Below are 20,606 nucleotides of genomic sequence, written 5' to 3'. Positions count from 1 at the left end.
GCAACCTGATCACAATCGGATGGATATTATCTTGATTTCCAAAATTCGCTTAAAATAGTAGTAACAAAAAAAAAAAAAATACTTTTTCCATCCAAACATGTTATTTTTTGTTGAAACCACAAAGTCATGTTTTTTAAATACATAATAACTTTTTTCCTTGATGACTTATATTCCCATAAGTATTTGAAGCTTTTTAAATGGTATTTATTATTGCAAAATGGATGGAAAAGTTAAAAAAAAATGGAATGATATAATTAGTATGATCGTTCAACATTTATATCATGTGATTAAATGTTAAATAATTGATTTTATTTTTTGGTTTTCTTTATTGTCCAGTTCATTAACTGCATTTAAAAACAATATTCACTAATAAAGGGTTAAAATCCTGACAGACAATTATCCTTGTCGTCCTCAAAGACTAACATATCCGAAGATTTAATCTATGCTAACTACAATTATGTCTTCAGAGATTGAATGGTTGCATTAATGCCAAATGCGGATATATTTAGTAATATACACCAAACTTTTAGGTTGCTGAAGAAATATTAAATAATATTTTTTTTGATAAATGATTATTCACATGTTTTAAACCTTAAAAATTATCTAAACAATAATAAATTACTCTGTACCTACATTGGGAATATTATAAGCTTACATAATTCCTATTTTCTGATTATCAAAAACTTACTTTTTATGCATTTATCTTTGTAAAAGATTATGTTACTTTACTTATTTAAAAGAATTAATCTAATACTGACAAATTTCCTTTTAACAGCATAAATTAACAAAAAAAAAAAAAACCTTAGAAATAAGGATACGAAAATACTTTTAAAAAATAGTTCTTTGGAATATGACATTTCCGTTTGACGATTACTACTTCTGACCTTGAACTTTAATGTTTTTGACTTTTAAACAATGGAGATTGTTTCAAGACAGCTAATATTACATTGTATTTTATTTTTTTAGTCATAGAATTCCTCAATACAAGTGTAATGATGTATGTCAATTCGATGTAGTAATTCTAAGGAATATTAATGGTACTATATATTGACTTAGGGAACTTTAGAATCCTTTATAAGCGATTTAATAACAATAGTCGATAAATTTTTATCTTTCTTTTGCTCTTGGATTGAGATAGTCGGGTTTTATTGGTTTGACCTCAATGAGCATGAAAATGCCTTCTTATTTAGCATCAAAGTTTTTTAAATTATTATATATAAAAAATATTTATTTGATTTAGTGCTATTTTTATCTAAATATAAACCACAAGCATTTGTTTTATTTTGGAAATACATGTCAAAAATCGTTAAGCTATATAAAGCATAGCTAAATTCAAAATAAAAAATAAAATAACTAGAAGTCCAAAATACTTGTGCTAAAATTTCACATGATCTACCGAACAATGAATTCTTTCTTCATACAATACTGTATTCATCATGAAAAACTTTGTTTTAGACATTTTTTTTAAACAATAAAACTAAATTAAGATCTTTTAGAGCTACCGAGTTTAAGAGTTTTGAATCTTTGGGGAATAAATGCTATTTCTCGACATTTGAATTAGTTTTTGTTTTATGATAATTTTTACATACTTAATCTTTGAGTTTAATTTACAAAAAAAGAAAAGAATAGAAAAAGGGAATTGACTCTTTGTGTAAGACGTAGAATTAGATTTGTTATATTATCAAAATTGATAGAAGAATACTTTTTCCGTTTATAATAGTGAACAAAATTGCATTAGGGACGTTTTGTATATACATTATATGGGAAAATTTTAATTTTGGTAGAAGAGGAAAGAGGCTATTCAAAAAGTTAGAAGGTTTCTTTTTTAGCGGACAATTTAGAATATTACCGATTTAAATATACTAACAGACCAATTTTCTTTGTTTTATAGTACCAATATCCCAACAATTTTTGGTATTGAAGCAAATTTTACAGTGGAAAATTAACAAAATCTAAACTTTTTGTGTAGTATAATTCGTACTTAGAACACAAATTGACCAACAAAACTAATATTGCAATAAAAATTTTTGTATATTGAGTTTGCAATCAGGGGAAATTATGGATATCATTATTAATACACAGTGAAGGATATACAAAGGTGGTCTAAAAAGATTCCAAACTAACAAAGATACAAGATATTGTTTCCGTACTTTTTATTTTATTTTTCAATATAGTCTTCTTTTAACTCTAAACTCTTCTCTTAGCGATGCTCTGATCTCTGTAACCCGTCCAAATAGTAATTGGCGTTTTTCAATTGGGAAATAATTGTTCACAAGGAATTTTTTGTTTTTCGGAAAATGACTTCGAGTTGGATTTATAATGACATTTTAATATTTAACAGAACAATCCTTTTTATATCTGTTATTCTTTGAATCTATTTAAAGGTTACACTTTCAAAAACTAATTCTGATTGACAGCTAAATACTTGTTTTTCCCTATTTTCACAAAAATATTCACATCTACCCACTTGAACCGCTGTTATATAACAACTGCGCGACTAAAATACCTGAAACTTTAGTGAATCACTTTTAACAAATGCTAGATAAATATGATTAACGTTTATTGACGGGTGCTGCCATTTTATGGTTGAGGTCGGTAACTTTCATACAACCCTCGTACACCATGCGTTGTTCGATTTCAAATCGTTTTTAATGCCATATACGACCTCCGACTGATCTTGAGGTCATTGGAAATCTCGGTTTGGGGTTTCTGACTTGCAAGAACTTTCATCACAAGAATTTATTTAACTTGCATTTTGTCTTCCTTAAAGATAAATAAAACAAGATTGCAAAAGATTATTATAATATGACGAAACCTCACTTTTGTCCAAATATCTATCAAATTACTTCAAGCTTAAATTTAAATACGACGCTTAAGCTAAGTATTATATTTCTTTCCGATTTACTAAGTATGCTCACTGTCAATGTAAAGAATGGTCTCTCATTTTAATAGAAGGTGTATTTTAAAAGTAGATTAAACCAATAAAAACGTGTTGGGAGGTAGAAAATGCTACGAGTAGAAGCAATAAATTTGGTTGTTTTCGTCCACTCAGGGGAATTTACAACTTCGCCGCATCTAAGGAGGCTTCATTCTTGAAGAGAGATAATATGAAACTTTGTTACCTGCATTCTATCTCACAGCCTTTCTTCCATAATGAAAAAGAAAAAAACGCTCATAAATCTGTTGGTAATTATCCAATTTTTTTCCAACACTGGAAATTAAATAATTTTTGGGAATTGCTCACAGCTTAAAATGAAAAAAAATAATTTAACCAAAATAACATTCAGAACACTGATTATGAGAAAAGAAACAGGAACATAGACAGTGGACAACAAAATATAATGTATATTTTTGTTTTAACAAGGTGACGTCGTTTTATGCATAATGTGTGTGCTCTCATGAATGACGGAGAGGAACGCTATTGATTTGTTGGAGAGTTGCCTCCTGGAAATCTTTGGCAAAAATCTCCCCTTGGGATAAGACTCTGATATGTGTAGCATATGATGTAAAATTTCCATTTTTTCTGTTGAAAAATAAATATAGAACCAATGTGACAAATGATGTGCTAAACAATAGCCCATCTAACCCTCCATTAGAACATCCTTTTTTATGTAGTCAAAACGTCACATTAAATATTAAACAAATTTATTAAATGATCCACATAGACTCAACATTACGCTACATAAATTTTTAATAATTTTCTAACTATTTCATCTATTTTGTACAAGCAAATATTGCCTTAAGTTAAAAAAACATTTACATGAGTTCAAGGAAAGGAGAAAAAAAATATATATCTAAAATATTATTAAATATTAATTATTTTTAACAAAATTTGAGTACCAAAAATATAATTATGAATTTTGATAAGATTGAGTGTAATATATAGAATAGCAGATGATATGGGATTAGTACCAACTCTTTAATTGAGCAAAGAGTGATAAAAAGAACAAAAGAACGAATTTAAAGTGAACAAATTTATCAAATTTACCAAATCTTGATTAAAAATTGCAAAATATACGAATTATTAGGAGACATTTCATTAATAAAGAGTTAACGTCACGGAACCTTAGTCTCATAAAAAAATACTTGAAGGGATCAAATACTTTTTTTTGTCAATTCTAGTTATAGTTATTTAGTAACCTTGGTACAATATAAAATGTTTTAAATAATCAACAATCAGCACATGTAAACACACACTCTATACATAATTGATGAATGAAGAAAAAATGCATAAAATTTTTAATGATTTTTTAAAAAGCAAAAAAAAAAAGTTTCATGTAAAATATAGCCTATATGCATATTTTATAGGCACACATATTGTTTCGTATACACATTAAATTATTCGATAAGTTGAAATATGCATACAGGTGTATACACTAGTGATGGAAAGATTTTAGAGAAATTGGATGCGATTCTAATAAAAAAATTCCCCATTTCGATGCTGATTCAATTTTGAGAAAAAAATTTGGGAAATTAAATTTCAAATATAAAGTTTTCTAATAAAAAGGAAAATTTCCTTTATTTTGGAGTGGGAGACTAAACTTTTCATAACTTAGAAAAGTTGTAAATAGTTGAATACTAGTAATAAATGAGAATAGAAATTGCAAATTAAACATTATTTTCCTGATGCCCATCACAATTAAAAAAAAACAACGATTTTCCGATTCCTTATTCCGATTGATCGTTCCAACACTAGTACACTCTATATAAGTATATATGTCCATAACTCTTGCCCTACCCATAAAAAGTAGATTACTCAGAAACTATGGCTTGCGTTTGAATTTGGATTTAATTTGTTTTATCAGATATAATTTGGTCTTACAGTGAGGGATTGAGCGTTGTTTACTTATTAGTAATTTGTTTATATACCCCAAAACAGTGACATAATATTGAATCTGTTATTATTTATGAGTTGCTGCTTCTTATTTGTATATTACTACAACTAAGTAATTACGCTTCATCATGCAGATAGGATTTTCTTTTTTAGTTTACTCATGTCCTATTGGAGAAAGGTATCTTTAATGTTCTTACTTGTGACGGGGCTAGGTAATGTTGTCTTAAATTATTTTGCATCAGGACATTTTGCTTCAGTATAGTTTACCTTAATATATAAATAAATAAGATTTGTACGTCGTTTTTGGTATATTTTGTAAAAATTGATGTTCCCTTTGCATTTTTAATCAAAATATGTAATTTGGTGCACCATAAAATGCATTACATGTATTTTTTTTCGCAAATATGCCCCTACATTTCCATTTATACACTAACAAAATCTCATTATGTAATGAATTCAAACCAGAGACGAAATAAGTACTAAAGTTATTTAATAAGGGGAAAACCAGAGCAAAGAATTCGAAACCAACAATTGCTACTCACTTTTCCGTTTATAATCCATCATTAGACATGATGAATTATTCATAGTTGTAAAGTTTCATGGATTGACGAACAAGCATATCATAAGTCAATAATAACATAATTCCATCATTATTCCAACAGAAAATACATTTAATGCATTTTATAGTTATAAATATTACATATTTTGATTTCAAGCAAAAAAAAAAAAAATGACATGTAAACTTCGTTTTTATATTATGCATTATAAAATCGATTCACAAACCCATATTTGCCAAAGATAGAAACTGTTTTTTGTCTTATAATTTTTTTTCTATGGTAATGTATATTACTTATATTTAAAAAAAAAGAGTATACAGGTTTTTTTATGAACTAATCGATTTGAACTGCTTATATCCCATAAGGAAATTGTTGCCCCAGTCAAAAAAAATGGAATAATCAAAGAAGATACAAAATTATTTTTTAATTCTTCTTTTTCTTCATAAAACAAAAGTTTTACAACAACTCAGTTTCTTTGTGGAGTTGAAAGATTTCAACTTATAGTTTTCTGTGGAAGATACACAAAATATGAGTTTTAATCTTTATTTATAACTGAGTAACTTCAAAGATTATCGAGAACCGTTAAAACATTATAAAACAAAATATATTATTAAAAACCCATAAATTTTGTTTATATATAAATCAATCCCTTTGATAATAAGATCAAAATATTAACATAGTTTCATTAAATTGAATGTTATTTAATTCAAAGTTAACAAAATTAGGAAATCTACTCCACAATGGTAATGAAGTGTAAGAATGGTGGAAGGACAAAAAGTTGTACTTTTGAGACAAATCCTTTGGTCCTCACTTTTTATGGTATATGAACTCCTTGACTTTGGAATCAGGGTTTAGTCAAGGTTTTTTTTCGCACACCTAGCATTGTTTTTGCCTACTTTTGCACTTTATTTTCCGTGTGGGCTAAGTCTCATCATACTGTTGTCATAGTTGGTTTACCTAATTTATACACGGAAATATGTTTTGATACTTAGCAAGGACTTCCTAAAGGCTGCCTCGGAGGTAGTGAGATGGATATATTCCGATATATATTGTGAATAATGTTATGTCGGTTATTATTTTTTTGTTATAGTCCAGTCTTAGTAAAGGTCATACATTCCTTGGGAAGAGTCCATAAGACAATATATCCTTCGGACTACCATATACTAGTAGGACTGATTTAAAAAAAAAATCAAAAAAAGTTGATGAAAGTCGTACAGGACAAATTTTTATTCGTTTTAGGACTGATATAAAAATGGCTGCAATAATACAATTTTTTTTTTGTAAGGATTGTAAGAAAATGGAAAGACTTTTCCATCCAACTATTTATTTATTTTTTGAACAACAATGTACCTGTGTATTTCAAAACAAGAATTGGATAATAATATTGTAGATCTTTACAAACTTATATCAACATAAATACTAAATACACATATGCCTGAAGATACAGTTGTGTTTCAACGCAAAAACTATTTCAAATCTTTGACACTAATCATAATTATGTGAATTAATTTTTTAGACTTGATAACATTAAACATTAATTTACATATAAAAAAAAACTAAAATAACATTTAGAATGATATTGATTGTATAGTTTACCTTTTAAATGATGGGACAACTAAAGCCTAGCGTGTTCAAAAGATAGTATACATATATATGTTGTGTTCAAGTTTTAACTTGTAAAGTATACCCTTGTCAATCTTGAACAAATACACTTATTTTACTTTATATTAACAATCAAAGCTTAAAGTGTCTTCCCTTGGTCTCTACTATGGTCTCTATCCTAGGACTAAATGGCCTTGAGTGTCTTTTTCCAGTATTCTTTAGACATGTAAGGCACTCCTTCTCACCATCAGCTTCTATGGTATCCTCCGTGACATGGGAGGGCGTGCAGATCATCCTCTTTATGTCACTCATGATTCCATAGTTAAGAGGGCTGCATTATGCTGAGGACGGAGGCAACATTGAATAGGGCAAAAATTTGCCATGTTGTCTTCAAAGAACTTTTGTTTTTGTCCTTTTGGCTTGCAGGGTACTTCTCAAGATTCTTGTTGTAGTCCTTGAAGCAAGGAACGATGTGGAATATCGCGTCACAACTCATTCCCACCTCAAGAAGCAATGTCAGTCAGTTTATTTTTTCCTCCATCTTAGTTTTCCTGCGTCTGATGAATAAATTTGTTTCTCAAGAATTGTATGTTTTTATTGATCTTTCAGTTACGGGGAAAGAAGGTAAATTAAATGTGATTCAAGAAAAGCTTTCCTTATTTTCATTCACAATTCCCTTTATGAATATTACGCAATATACGAAAATTATACAAGTTGCAACCAAAAAATGAGATATTATGAGAATGGTTTATTGTATTTTTGCTGAAGATAATTAATTAATTCTACATATTATTATAAATAATTATGTACGTTTTGGATTTTTGTTCCTCCCGTTCAGAAAAACTATAAAAAACTTCAAAAATGAAGACACATATAGACTTTAGAAATAAAATAAAAGTTTTGGCTATATTTCATTCCGATCAGACCATGTATCTGGGCTCTAGAGGGAGAGTTTTTTTTCGTTAATAAGTTGATTTTTTTCATGAAAAGGATCTATTCCACCTATCTGAAATTTTTTTTAAGGCAAAGCTTGTTGCTTCAAAAGTACAGTCAAAGAATTAAATAGCCAAAAATCGAATGATTGTACAAGCAGAAAATGTGAGAAAGTACATTTGTTAAACACGAATTAAAAAAGGGAAGTAGGTTATACAAGGAAGAAGAGGATTACAGAGTTATTCTCAGTATGTATCTTGATTATAATTGAAGTAGAAACATGGCAAGTTATTAATGGTTATTACAATAAATAAATCACAAGGTCAAAAATTCGAAAAAAAATAAGAAAAAAATAGTTTTTTTATATGGTCAATTATTTATTGCATTTCCACAAGTGCCCAAAAGGTGTGCAGCTTTGATTATATTTACATCAAATGGATGAAAAAGAACTAAAAATTTTGTTTACAAGAAATTTTTAAAATCGAAATTTAATTATCATATATTTATAGTTTAGAATACATTGTTTTAGTTAAATAATTTTATCATAAACAAGCTAATTATATTGAATAAAAAATTCATTGGTTATCTATAAGATAGCGTGTACGTAATATTAAAATATTTTCTAGTATATTAATAAATTTAAAATGACAATAGTTATATTGCATGTAATAATTTAGTAATAAAGATATTTATATCAATTGAATGCATCAATTTATTTTTAGTAGTTTAATAATTTGGTAATTCAATAAAGCGTACGCAGAAATTGTAACTTGTATAATTTTTATAGAATTAACAGTGTGGTACTTTATCATCGTTACTTTTTTTATTAATTTTTCACGATAGTTACTTAATTGATTAACTTATTGTATTTATTTATTAATGAATTACTTATTACCCATTAACTTCTGCAATAAAACGATTTTTGAGACGGGTCAGAGCCTTCAACATGCTATAGCAATTTGATGAAGAGCGGGGCAAATTTCGGTACAGTTAATAGAGATGGCTGCCTTGAGGGCATTGATAATTGTAAGGAAGATTTTCAATTTTGGCATAGAAATAAAAATTCAAGGAATTGAGATCGGGAGAGGACCACACCGATTTAAATTTGTTACAGAAATTTTGAACATTCTAGAGATACAATTATTATTGACCTCGGCCACTTTTATAAAATGGAGCCTAATCCTGCTGTAATAAAGATCCCGCATTGTGATAGTTTTCATAGATCCAAGGCACTCGGAAATATACATTGGTGTGAACTTGTGGCATTTACAATTTTAAAAAAATAGGAAGGGATTGTATTCTTTTGCTGAAAATTACCCCAACGACCCCGGCACCTTCTTTATGTTTGATGATTGTTTGGTCGTTACTCTGTTCCTGTAATCTTCCTAAAAAAATCTTACTAACTTCAACGATTCGGCCAATTTCCCCTATTGTAATTTGCGTCTTTAACAAGTCGAATCCCCATATTCATTTTACCATTTTCTCTGCCACGGTGATTCGAAATGAAGCCAAAATTGATCAAAAATATATACTTTGACATGGAATGACGTCATAAAAATTTACGGTACCTTCTTCAGTTTGGTGTAGTAATGATTAAAACGAGGTAACAATAAATAAAATCCACGCTGTATATGTTTTGTACAAGATATTCATTTACCAACTATTTCTTTGATTTCATTTTGATCTATTCAAAGTATTTTGTTACTATGTATTTACCATTAATGTTAAATATTAGTCCTAATTTCATAATTTGTTATAACTTTTTTTGAACAATTTAATGTGTCAATCAATTTGTTATTTACATCTTTATTTTCTAATATTACTCCAATAATACATTGGCCATCCAATTAATAAATCATTATAGAACTAACCTCATTTCAAATACATTAAATTGTTCATTTAAAATTGTTAATCTCTTTTTTTGGTTGCTATTTTTAAATTTTATTTAACAAGTTATTATATATATACACAGAATAAATTATATATGTTAAGATTTATTGCAAAATTATAGTTTTTTCTAGATTCCGAGATATATCTCTCTATGTGTCAAAAATGAGAAAAAATTCTTATCTTCAAAAAGCAATAAACTATATTTAAGTACAATTTAACCATAAATGAAGCAAAACATGTTGTGAGTAGTTAAAAATCAAATGAAATATTCATTTTCTTAGTAATTACTTAGAGTAATTTTTATTTTTTTAAATACACAACTATATATCTTAATAGTTATTTATGTTTCTAAGTTAAATTTTTTATTACAGGCCGAAAGGAAGATGGTTATATAAATATATCGCTTGTCAACACAAAAACGAGCTAGAAAGGTTTTTCCTAAAATTGAGTGTAGAGAGCATTTGTATTATTTGTCTGTTCGAAGTCCAAAAGAGGTCACTACTGGTGCGTATTCGTAGCATCTCTTGGCAAACACACACTGACTTTTGCAAGATCAGATTTTTACTTTGGCATTGGATTTTTTTATTCACCGTTCAATATTAGGATATTACATAAAACCGTAGCTAATATGTCTATATAAATACATGAATAAAAATTATAGTTTAAATGTCTAGCTTCAGGGTATACAGAATTCAAGTTTTTATACATTTAAAAGTAAAATCTGTATAAATATACAAAAGCAAATTAGTTTGTAAAAATAAAATAAAATTTATATGACAATGTAAAATTAAAATTACAGAGACTCATTAAAAAAATCAAGCAATCAAAAACATAAAACGTATAAATGGTTTTTTTTTTTTAAATTCATTATAATCTTATTGTTTTGCAAAGAGAGAGTTGGGAAGTATTTTATCTCTCTTCTACCATCACCCAAGAATTGCCGTTTCCCAGGGAAGGTATTTTCAGGGATAAAGCTGCATATTTTACTGTAGCTGCCTGTAAAAAAACTCCTCAATTCGTAGGACTGTAGTGGTTCGTACGATGTCATCTTTTGTGCAATAAGAACCTTTGCATTGAGAATGACGAACTCTATTGGTTTAAAATCTGAGATACTCCCGCGTCATCCAAGTCCAAAAAGGATAATCCCCATCCAAGCATTCGTCGTCCTTTTTGAGAGGTCTTTCAAATTATACGTTATAAAACGCTTTAAAATGCTGACCGTTTCGCATTCCACAAACGCATGGGCTGTCGAATTGAAGATTTTGCCATTGTTTTTAAGCGGTCTTGTTAATCTGATACACTCCTCATAGACCACTTCGAAAGTGATGTAGGGCCAGGACATTTTAGATGCCAAGGCTTCGTCGCTTATGCTCTTTCAGAGATCTTAATAGGGGGTATATTAATCTATTATGAAGAAAAGGGTAAAATGGCAGGTGTTTTTTTGCTGTTGATAGAAAGACTCGAAATCTTCTCAAGCCTTCAATGAAATTTTGTCAAACTTCAATTCTTTTCACAAGTTGTGGCTCAGAATTACCTCCTCTTGTTTGAAGGACATTCCTACCTGCAAATTTTCCATAGTGTAATTGGTTCACTTTCCACTCCATTAATAAATATAGTTGGTGTTTCATTATACAATAATGCAAGTACTGGATTAAAAAAACTTCCTGGGTAGGAGCTGTTTAACAGCTCTTAATATTTTTTTCGTGTAATTGAACCAAACGCTTTAGTGATGTCAATCGCAATTACAGCTCAAAAATTTTTTATTTCTGCAACCGAGTCCATTCAAACACAATTTTTTTTAGAGACATCACATATTTTCCTCTTTTTAAAAAAAGAGGAAACCTTCATTTGAACCCCAAAATATTTTATTCAGAATTTCCTCTACTTCTCCAGCCATAACCCTGGACATAATTCTGTAAGAATCCTTGATACCGTAATGTTTCTCTAGTGGATAAAATCGGAACCGTCTCCCTTCTTCAGAATTAGAGCTATTCTTCCCTTTTGGCAGTCAACTGGTCACCTTGGCTTTATTTTCCATCGTTTTACCGATTTTTAAAAAAGAAGGAACAATTTCAATAAGAAGCATTGAATAAATTTTGCCAATAATTCCATCCAGACCTGAAGATTTGCTATCTTTATATTATTAAGTAATATATGTTTTGATATTCTCCTTAGTAAGCACTTTTTATTCTTGATTCAGCGCCATTTTACCTTTTTGGATAAAGAAGTCTTCCAGAACGAACGATTCCCTGGAATTTAGGATGAAAGTATTATATAATATCTTCAGTGTTAGTTAGGATTTTTCCATCAGAAACTATTTTCTTGAAATTAAGTGCTGAGTTTTTTTTTTCTTCTTTTATTTTAGACAGATAATTTAATCTACTCGACGAGTTGTTTCCTCAACTTTTGCGATTCTAAAAAAAATAATTGAGTCTGTCATAATCAATTGGGCAAAAATTGAATTGCTATCAAGAATGTTTTCTATTTGAACTTGGTTAATCTTGGTATTCCTTCGTTTTTCATATACAAATTGTGATGTCACTGTACGGATTATTTTTGTAAAAGCATCAACTAGCGCTTTTGAAGAGTAGGTGGAAGAATATCCCTTACTCAAGATGCTTCTCATTCTCTTCTTGAATCCATCATCCTTGATCATTCATCTCGATGTCCCAAAACGAACGTTTTGAGGCAGATACCCAAAGTTAATTTCTACCATTCCATGATCAGACGAGAGCTCAGATCAATAAAGTGCGTTCTTAGTTAGATGCAGAAGTTGTAGAGAGATTAGAGTCCAAGCAATTCTCGACATTCTTTCTCCTCTAGACCAAGGTATCTGTTATGGATATAACTGTTGGGGTTGCTATTAGGACCTATGTCAACGTTAACATAAAGATCGCCGATCAATATAAGTGATTAATAACTATCCAAGTGGTCTTTGATAATTTCTTAATAAAATGAAATACACCATTCATTCGGTCCGTACGCATTAATTAAATAAAATATCACATCACCATTGCAAATAAAAATTTTGTGCCCCTCACTCAGAAAATAATGTTCTTTGATGCAAGATGTTACTTTTAAATTTCTTTTATATTAAAGTTAAGACTCCTCTTCTTAAATCATTACCCGCAAAAAAGTGGAAGAAATTCGTTGATAGGCACCAAAGACAATCATTTCTACATGAGGAAGACACAGAGGATTTTGTTATCCTGTAAACAGATTATATCAGCATCAAATGAAAAAATGTGTTTCATTAACGTATGTCTTTATATCCAGTCTCTTCCTCTCCTGTGTCGAGGGAAATTATTTTCTTAATTGATATGTTCATTTTTGTTAATTAGCGATCCTATGCTTTGGGCTGTTTTGATGGAGTTTTATCTATGTCCATAGAATATTCGGAGTCTAATTAATTTTTTTTTCTTGGAAGATTGTGAGCGAGTTCAATATTCTAGAATAAAATGTTATTTCAGGTCCATGTTTGATTTATTTTCATTGGTTTATCCATTTTTCTTATATATTTTTTCCAATTCATTTTAAATTGAGTACCTCAAAGAGGAATAATTTTCTTGCGATCTTTGAACGTCGGAATCTTCTTCATCTGGTTCCAGGTTATTTAGTTAAATATGCTCGGTTTAAACGTACCTTCGGTCTGTATTGCTAGTTACATCATTCTCCTTCAGAAGAAGGAGGTTGATTCTGATCGGAGAGTTGTTCCTTTGTTGATTTTGTTTCTGAGGTTAATTGTTCCATATCTTCGACACTAGCATCTTTTTGTTCTCCAGTAGTTTCTTCTTGAATTTGAGGACTGTTGCTCTCAACCATAAGGGGCTCTGGGGTAAACCCATCGGAAATGGGTATATTAACAGCCTGTTCATACTTGTAAGTTTCTAATCCTTTTTCAGTACAATATTGTTTCATATGCCATAATTTGAAATTTTTTTGATACTGAAGTTTAACTAAAGAAGGCTTGGTTTTTTATTAGGTATCCTTGAATGGTACAATCCATGGTATGGTTGAAAGATCAGTAATTAACTCCCCATATAGTCACTGTCACGCCATAGTTCCTTATAACTTCTATATTTTTATTCAACCTTTGCATCAGAAGGCTTCTTCATTGGGTAAACATCAACGACTTCATCAAAATGTTTCATCCACTCAATCATTTTTTCTTCATTGAGCCTCATGAAAGTATTGATCTATGTCTTTACTGGTTTTTTCTTTTTATCCATGTTGATTTTATCAATTCCTTTAAGCTTGAAGATAATTGTCTCGAATAGCATTAACATTCTTTACATTCAATTTTTTGCTTTCAATATCATGGATCCTTCCCTGACATCAGCAGAGAATCTAGTTTAGAAGTAGGCTTGACTTTGTCCTAACCTCGGATTAGCTCCTGCTAGCTTATGTTCCATAAATCCATATTCTACAGCAATATAATAGACATGAATATGCTTGATATTATCCCCTTTATAGGGTAACCTCTTTTCATTTTCCATTACGAGAACGAACGTCTCCCATTTAAAACTCTTTCCCAGGCTCACTCAAACTGAAATATCCTTATGATAGGAAATATTTTCTTTTAAAAACACTTGTATATCCTTTGCCGTTTAAATAAGTTGGTTCAGCCCACTTCTTTGTCTAAGAATGGTACAGACTTTTACACCCTTCAGTTTTAACCATCACGATCCAAGTTGTACTTTGATTTTGAGATACAACAGCTCCCAGTTCAAAACTTTCCTCGGATTCATATCAGTCTTCATGCTCTATCGAACATCAAAGGCAACCAAAAATAATATTCAAAAAAAAAAAAAATGTAACTAAGCATTGAAAAAAGAACAAATATTGTAACCAAGTATATGTGGGTACATTTGTACTCATAACGTCTATTTAGGGTGTAAAATGATGCAGTCTCACTAAAGTTAAAAGAAATAAAATAAAAAATTTCAATCTATGAATAAAGGCTGTCGTTATCTTAAAAAATACAACCAAAAATAGTACGAAAATCAGCTACATAATTATTATACAATAAATGTTGAGAATCGTTCAACACTTAACAAGAGCTAATTTGAACTCACCCAATCAACGTTCAGAGCAATGAGTAGAAAAAAGAAGGATACATATCCACAGCTGACAACAAGATACTGGTATTTTTTTTTGTATTTATTAGTAAGGTACCCCTGTATTTTTTTTTATCTACGTGATTTGATATGAAAGATTGTTTTGGTCTTATTTTATCATGTATTATTCTTTGAAAGGAGCTCTGATCAAATAAGTTTTGGATATCCCTTCATGTATATAATATACGTACACCTAATGACGTCATTTACTTTATCTAGAGATTAAAACAATTCATTAGCTTATATTTCTCCCGTTCTGTATGTTGATTTAATTTAATATACAAACAAAGGATTCCTTCATCCATTTAAGTTAATTACATTTCATAATATCATTTAATCTATTGTATGATATTTCGTACCCATATATGAGTGTGATTTATCTTCAACACCCCATATTTGGTTTTGAAAGGTGGTTAATGAGTCTATCTTGTTATTTTGGTTGTCTAGACATTTAAAAATGTCACTTGAAGGTTTGAATGATTGTATGATAATATGCATTTTTTTTTTTTTTTTTTGGAAGATAAACATAAGTGACTCTATAATGGAACAGAAGATTGATGATAAAAAATACCTTGTATGACTTGCAGCCAGTATTGACTTTAGAGAAAGGAGGAGGAACTAGACACAAGTACCCAAGCCACATTTTAAGATGTAATAAGAAAGAATCCAGAAGCTTTAACCCTCTATTACTAGGGTGTATGTTAAAATCAAATTCAATTATAGCCCTACTTTTTGGATGCTAGAAAAAAAAAAATTCCCTCCAATAATTTTTGTTATTTTTTTATGCACTATCTGGAGGGGAGTCCTCATGAGACTTTCTAGACATATCTTTTCTTAAACAGTATTATTTCCCATAAAGAAGCTGCATAAACCATTGGTTTCTAAATAATAAAAGTAGTGTCACACTATCGACAATAACATACAAACTAAAAAAGAGATTTTCATGTAATTTGATAGATGTCTTTTGAAGGTTTTTTAGTTTAAAATAAGGTTAATTAAAATAAGATTTAGTTATTATTATTTCATTCTTGACGAGAGAGTTATTTAAATGTAGTCCTAATTGGACTTAAAGCAGCATTTATTAATTAGTCATTGGTGTAATTCTTGGCTATGTCTATAATGAAATATGATTAAAGATGATTCTTTCAATTATTTTCATAACCATATTAATTTCAATTTCTTTCGTTTTTTTAATAGTTGCAGGTTTTTTTTTTATCCACTCAAGAGACTGAATTATATTATTATTATCTTAAGAGTATTACAGATATATCCTTTTAATATAATGAAGGTATTACTGAAATATCCTTGTAATATCTTGAAAGTATTATTTTATTTTCATTTTCTGTAGAATAAAATATGGGAACAATTAGAAAGAGGGAGTTGGATTTTATACGAATGAACAGAATACAATAACCGAAATTATCTATGAGTTCCGAATTATAAACTGATATCAGTTTTTCTCTCAGTCATCTAAATTTGTAAATTCATAAAACTTGAATTTTGTTATCCTACTTTTTACGAATGAATTGAAGACTATTATCGAATTCATCTATGAGCGCAAATGAAGTTTTATTAATAGTACTTTTAATTTGGGGATGGTTTAAGGGTAAAAAATGATTCTTAACGATAATAATACCAAATTACTATAATCCTAGATATTTCAGAATTCAGATGAGTGAGAAAAAACTGAAAACAGTTTTGGATTTTCCGCAGAAAGATAAATTCATTTTTGGGCTTGTATTTATTTAATAAAATGAATGTTCTCCTGTTTCTTTAATTAATCACAATCTACAATTTTCTACTTTTATTGGAGTTCTAACTAATTAGTGTTTAAGTAAGTAATTAATGATTTAGAAATTAATTATCGATTTTTAAATCATGAAAAAAAAAACACGTCATTTTTCCCTCAATTGAGTCATAGATTATTTTTCATTAATAAACATTATATATTAAAAGATGTTAGTGTATAATTTATATTGATACTTTTAGTGTACAAGTTACAATTTTGTAACTTTTATTTTTATTTTAACTCGTTCATATACTTAAACACCCAGTCAGTTACTTAAAATATATACATAAATAAACATATTAGTTTAAAATTAAAGCTTTGGGGTAAGATAACATCATAATGATACTAAAATTTACAAAAAATACGAATGTACTTAGTTAAATATTTATTACTGCTTGCCATACATACCGGGCCGTGCAAAATTACTTACTGATGATGTAAATATACTTTATAAGAGGTTTTGTGGCAACCAATCTGAATGTTTCATATTTTTACTGTTAAAATAAACAAAAATCCTTCCTGTGAGAGCGTAACAACTTCCACACGTGATACCATGTCCAATCAGGAAACAAAGAGGATCGAAATTGCAGCCCTCCTCCGAGCGGGAGTGCCTCATAGCAACATTAAGGAACAGGTTGGGGCCTCGTTGAAGACAATTTACAACGTGTCCCAGCGCTTGGAGGCTGGGGTGATCTCAAGCATTCCCCTGGGGCTGGCAGGAATCCCACTGTCTCAACAAGGCAAGAAAATGCAGTTTTCAAGAGGACTCCCAACAGGTCCATTGCCGACATGGTCAGAAAGATGGGAACGTCGAGATCAACTGTTTCAAGGGCATTGAAAAGGGCTGGAGGAACTCCCACTGCTAACTGAATGTCAGCAAGAAGTCAGACTTGAGCGTGCCAAGAAAATCTTGAATGATATCAAGAGCACATCTGGACGCATCATCATTTTTTCAGATGAGAAAACTTCTCGGTCGATTATGTTTTCAACAGGCAAAATGACTGTGTTGTGAGCTTTGGAGATGTGCAAGATAAGTACCGCTATGTGGCAACAACAAAGCACCCTGCTTCGGTGATGATGTTGGGTCTAGTTGCCTCCAACGGGAAGGCCATGAAGCCCGTATGGTTCCCCACTGGCTACAGATTAACAGCGGAGGATTATGTGAAGATTCTGGCGTCCAAGGTCCTTCCGTGGATCAAATTCATAGTCGTCAACTCTCTTTGGGGTTTTAAACAAGATGGAGCACCCGCCCACGCTTTCAAGAAAGCTCAGGAGTGGCTCAAGGACAACATGAACTTTTGGCCGAAGGACTACTGGCCCCCTCAGAGCCCAGATCTGAACCCACTAGACTTCTCTATCTCGGCCTGCAAAAAAACGACACAAGAACATAAATGCCTTAAAGGCTGCTGTCAACAAGGCCTGGGTCTCCATGGACGCCGATTACATCCAGCAAGTCTGTGGCAGCTTCAGACGTCGCCTGACCAATGTCATTGAGTCAAATGGTGGCTACATTGATTAAATTTGATCACAAACTATTTTATTATTTTAAAAAGGTATGAATAAATTGTTTCTCAAGTCATTCGAAATGTCATTATTGTCCGCGATGTGTTCTGAACAAAAATCGGTAAATAATTCTGCACGGCCCGGTACATAAAATAAAATCGTATAAATATAAGGCAACAAACACGACCACACAATGGTGTATTTGTCCTACGACAGCAGATTCTAAAACCTAGTTTACATTAAAATTTTGTTCAATAATATATTTATTTTTTTACATTTCATAAATTTTAAAATACGAATGTCATCGTTTTGTTCATTCTTTGCTTGATGCTTCTTGTAAGTTGGAGTGGGACGTCTATTGATGAGATGGTCTACACTTTGCAATTTTTCCATACATACAGTACACGTTGAGCTTGTTTCCTTCCTCTTGATTAGGTGGGCTAGAAAAGGGCCATGTCTAGACAATGAGTCTCGATTTTTCTCTTCCGAGCTTGATACACTTCGACTTCGGCTTATTAAGCATAGTATGTGTATGTTTCATACCTTGATCTTTTTATAACGGTCACACCAATATTGAAAGAAGAAGACATGAATTACCTTCTTTATGTAGCTTGGAGGCGTCCCAATAGTAAACTGGCTTTGTCTCTCAGTACTCCTCTTCGCTAGATGGTCTGCAAATTCATTTCCTGTATTATCAGAATGTCCTTTACACCATTCTAGATGTATATTTTTCTTATTGACTTTCTCATTGGGTAAAGATCTCAGGGATCTTGAAGTGCTGTTGCGACTGTAGTTGGAAACTTTTTAATCATTACCTCCGATAAATTAGTCTTAAGCCTTTAATTTATGCAAGTTCAGAGTCCCAAAATTTGGCAAGACATAAATATCATTCTCAGGATCAAGATAATTGAGTATTCTTTCGTTCATAAGTCAGGTTGCCCCGTCTTGCTGCCCGATCCAAAGTTGGTTTTTCATGATCCTGAAGAACTAGGAGAATACTTTTGTGCGGCAAACACCTATGAAGACCTTGCCCTATATCTTTACACCCAGTTTGATAATGAAAGGCGACATAACTTGACAACCTCAAGAACCATAAATTGATGTAGGTACTACGATGAGTAGATATTGCTGTTTATTTTTCCGAAGCGTATGGGATTCAGTACTTTGATCGTAAATTATCTTGCTAGCATCTTTAATTTAATCAAAGAAGAATTTATTATCTTAGACAAAAATATGCTAAAACACAACTCAGCCCATATCTTACCAGGATTAAGATATCAATTGCCACTAAGCTAATTTGATCGATATTTACAGACTACCTATTACTACGGATAATTTTATTTCAATTTAAATTCACGTAAATTGATATATTGCTTCTATGATAGTCAAAATAATTTTGAGACAATCAGCTAACATATTTAACCTATAAAAAGTATTAAACAAATCCTAACCTATTAATCAAGATATAAAAAAATTACAGCAGGTTGATTATCTACGCCATGCGTATCATAAGAACTCTTGACTCATTCGGTAAATAATTTAGTTTGTATGATGATAAAACGGCCAAACTGATTATCCAAATTACTTATTCATTATTTTAAGAATTTTTTTTCGTATATATACAATATTTGAAATTATTTTTAAATTAACATATGTCTAAAAAGCAGGTAAAAAAGTAATAAAGGTATAAATGTTAACATTTTTTGTTTTGTTTTTTGCAACTCAAACACCTGTTACTCACATTATATACCTTGTAGGCGTAAAACAAGCTTATCAAAAAGTTAAGTAACAATCAACCTTCATTAATTTTTCCAAATACCTATATCTGATATTTTCATTGAAAACGTAAATGTTCTTTTATGCTTGATTTCCAGAGTATATTTATCACAAAAATTTAGTGTGTGTGCTATATATTTCACTAAATATCATTAATAGTATTCATTCATATATAAATTAATCTTTTTCCCAACAAAACTATGTTTTTGGGGTTATGTTTGAGGTCGTAAAGAAGGTTCCTACAACGCTTTATACAAAACTAATGATGCTTGAAAGACAAGAATGGCCTCCCATCAAGATCAATTCCGCTCAACAGTCTTTATCACCTTTGACCAGTCAAATGACTTCTTTGTCTGCTAATTTGGCTATTGAAATGGAGGGTTTGCCCTAAAAAGAGTGTTTGACAGCTTAGGGGGTTAGCTTGACAAACCTACCTTTTCAAGAACGACCCTTGAGACTAGGTATATCTTACATACGCTAGTAAACTTTAGTGCACTACTAGTCAACTATAGAGTTGCTTCAGTCCTTATTAGGACTAATAATCTCGGTTGGATGTAATTATTTATTTATTTTGATATTGATATCCTCAGAATTTATTTGTATAT

At 30.3% G+C, this 20,606-nt stretch overlaps 1 protein-coding gene across 10 annotated transcripts in view; it reads left to right on the top strand.

Annotated features, from left to right (window-relative positions):
- The window catches only part of LOC121125441 (uncharacterized), a 189,384-nt gene that overhangs the window by 120,391 nt on the left and 48,387 nt on the right, over nt 1–20,606 (top strand). For 2 of the 10 annotated variants that reach the window (XR_011781993.1, XR_011781996.1), the window contains one exon: nt 10,188–10,320. The exons of the other annotated variants lie outside the window; for them this stretch is intronic. The gene's annotated coding sequence lies outside the window, so the exon portion shown is untranslated. The remainder of the gene's footprint in view (nt 1–10,187; nt 10,321–20,606) is intronic. 10 annotated transcript variants of the gene reach the window in all.

The sequence above is a fragment of the Lepeophtheirus salmonis genome, chromosome 10, assembly GCF_016086655.4.
Source record: "Lepeophtheirus salmonis chromosome 10, UVic_Lsal_1.4, whole genome shotgun sequence".
NCBI lineage: Eukaryota > Metazoa > Arthropoda > Copepoda > Siphonostomatoida > Caligidae > Lepeophtheirus > Lepeophtheirus salmonis.
This window is presented reverse-complemented; position numbering and strand designations above follow the sequence as displayed.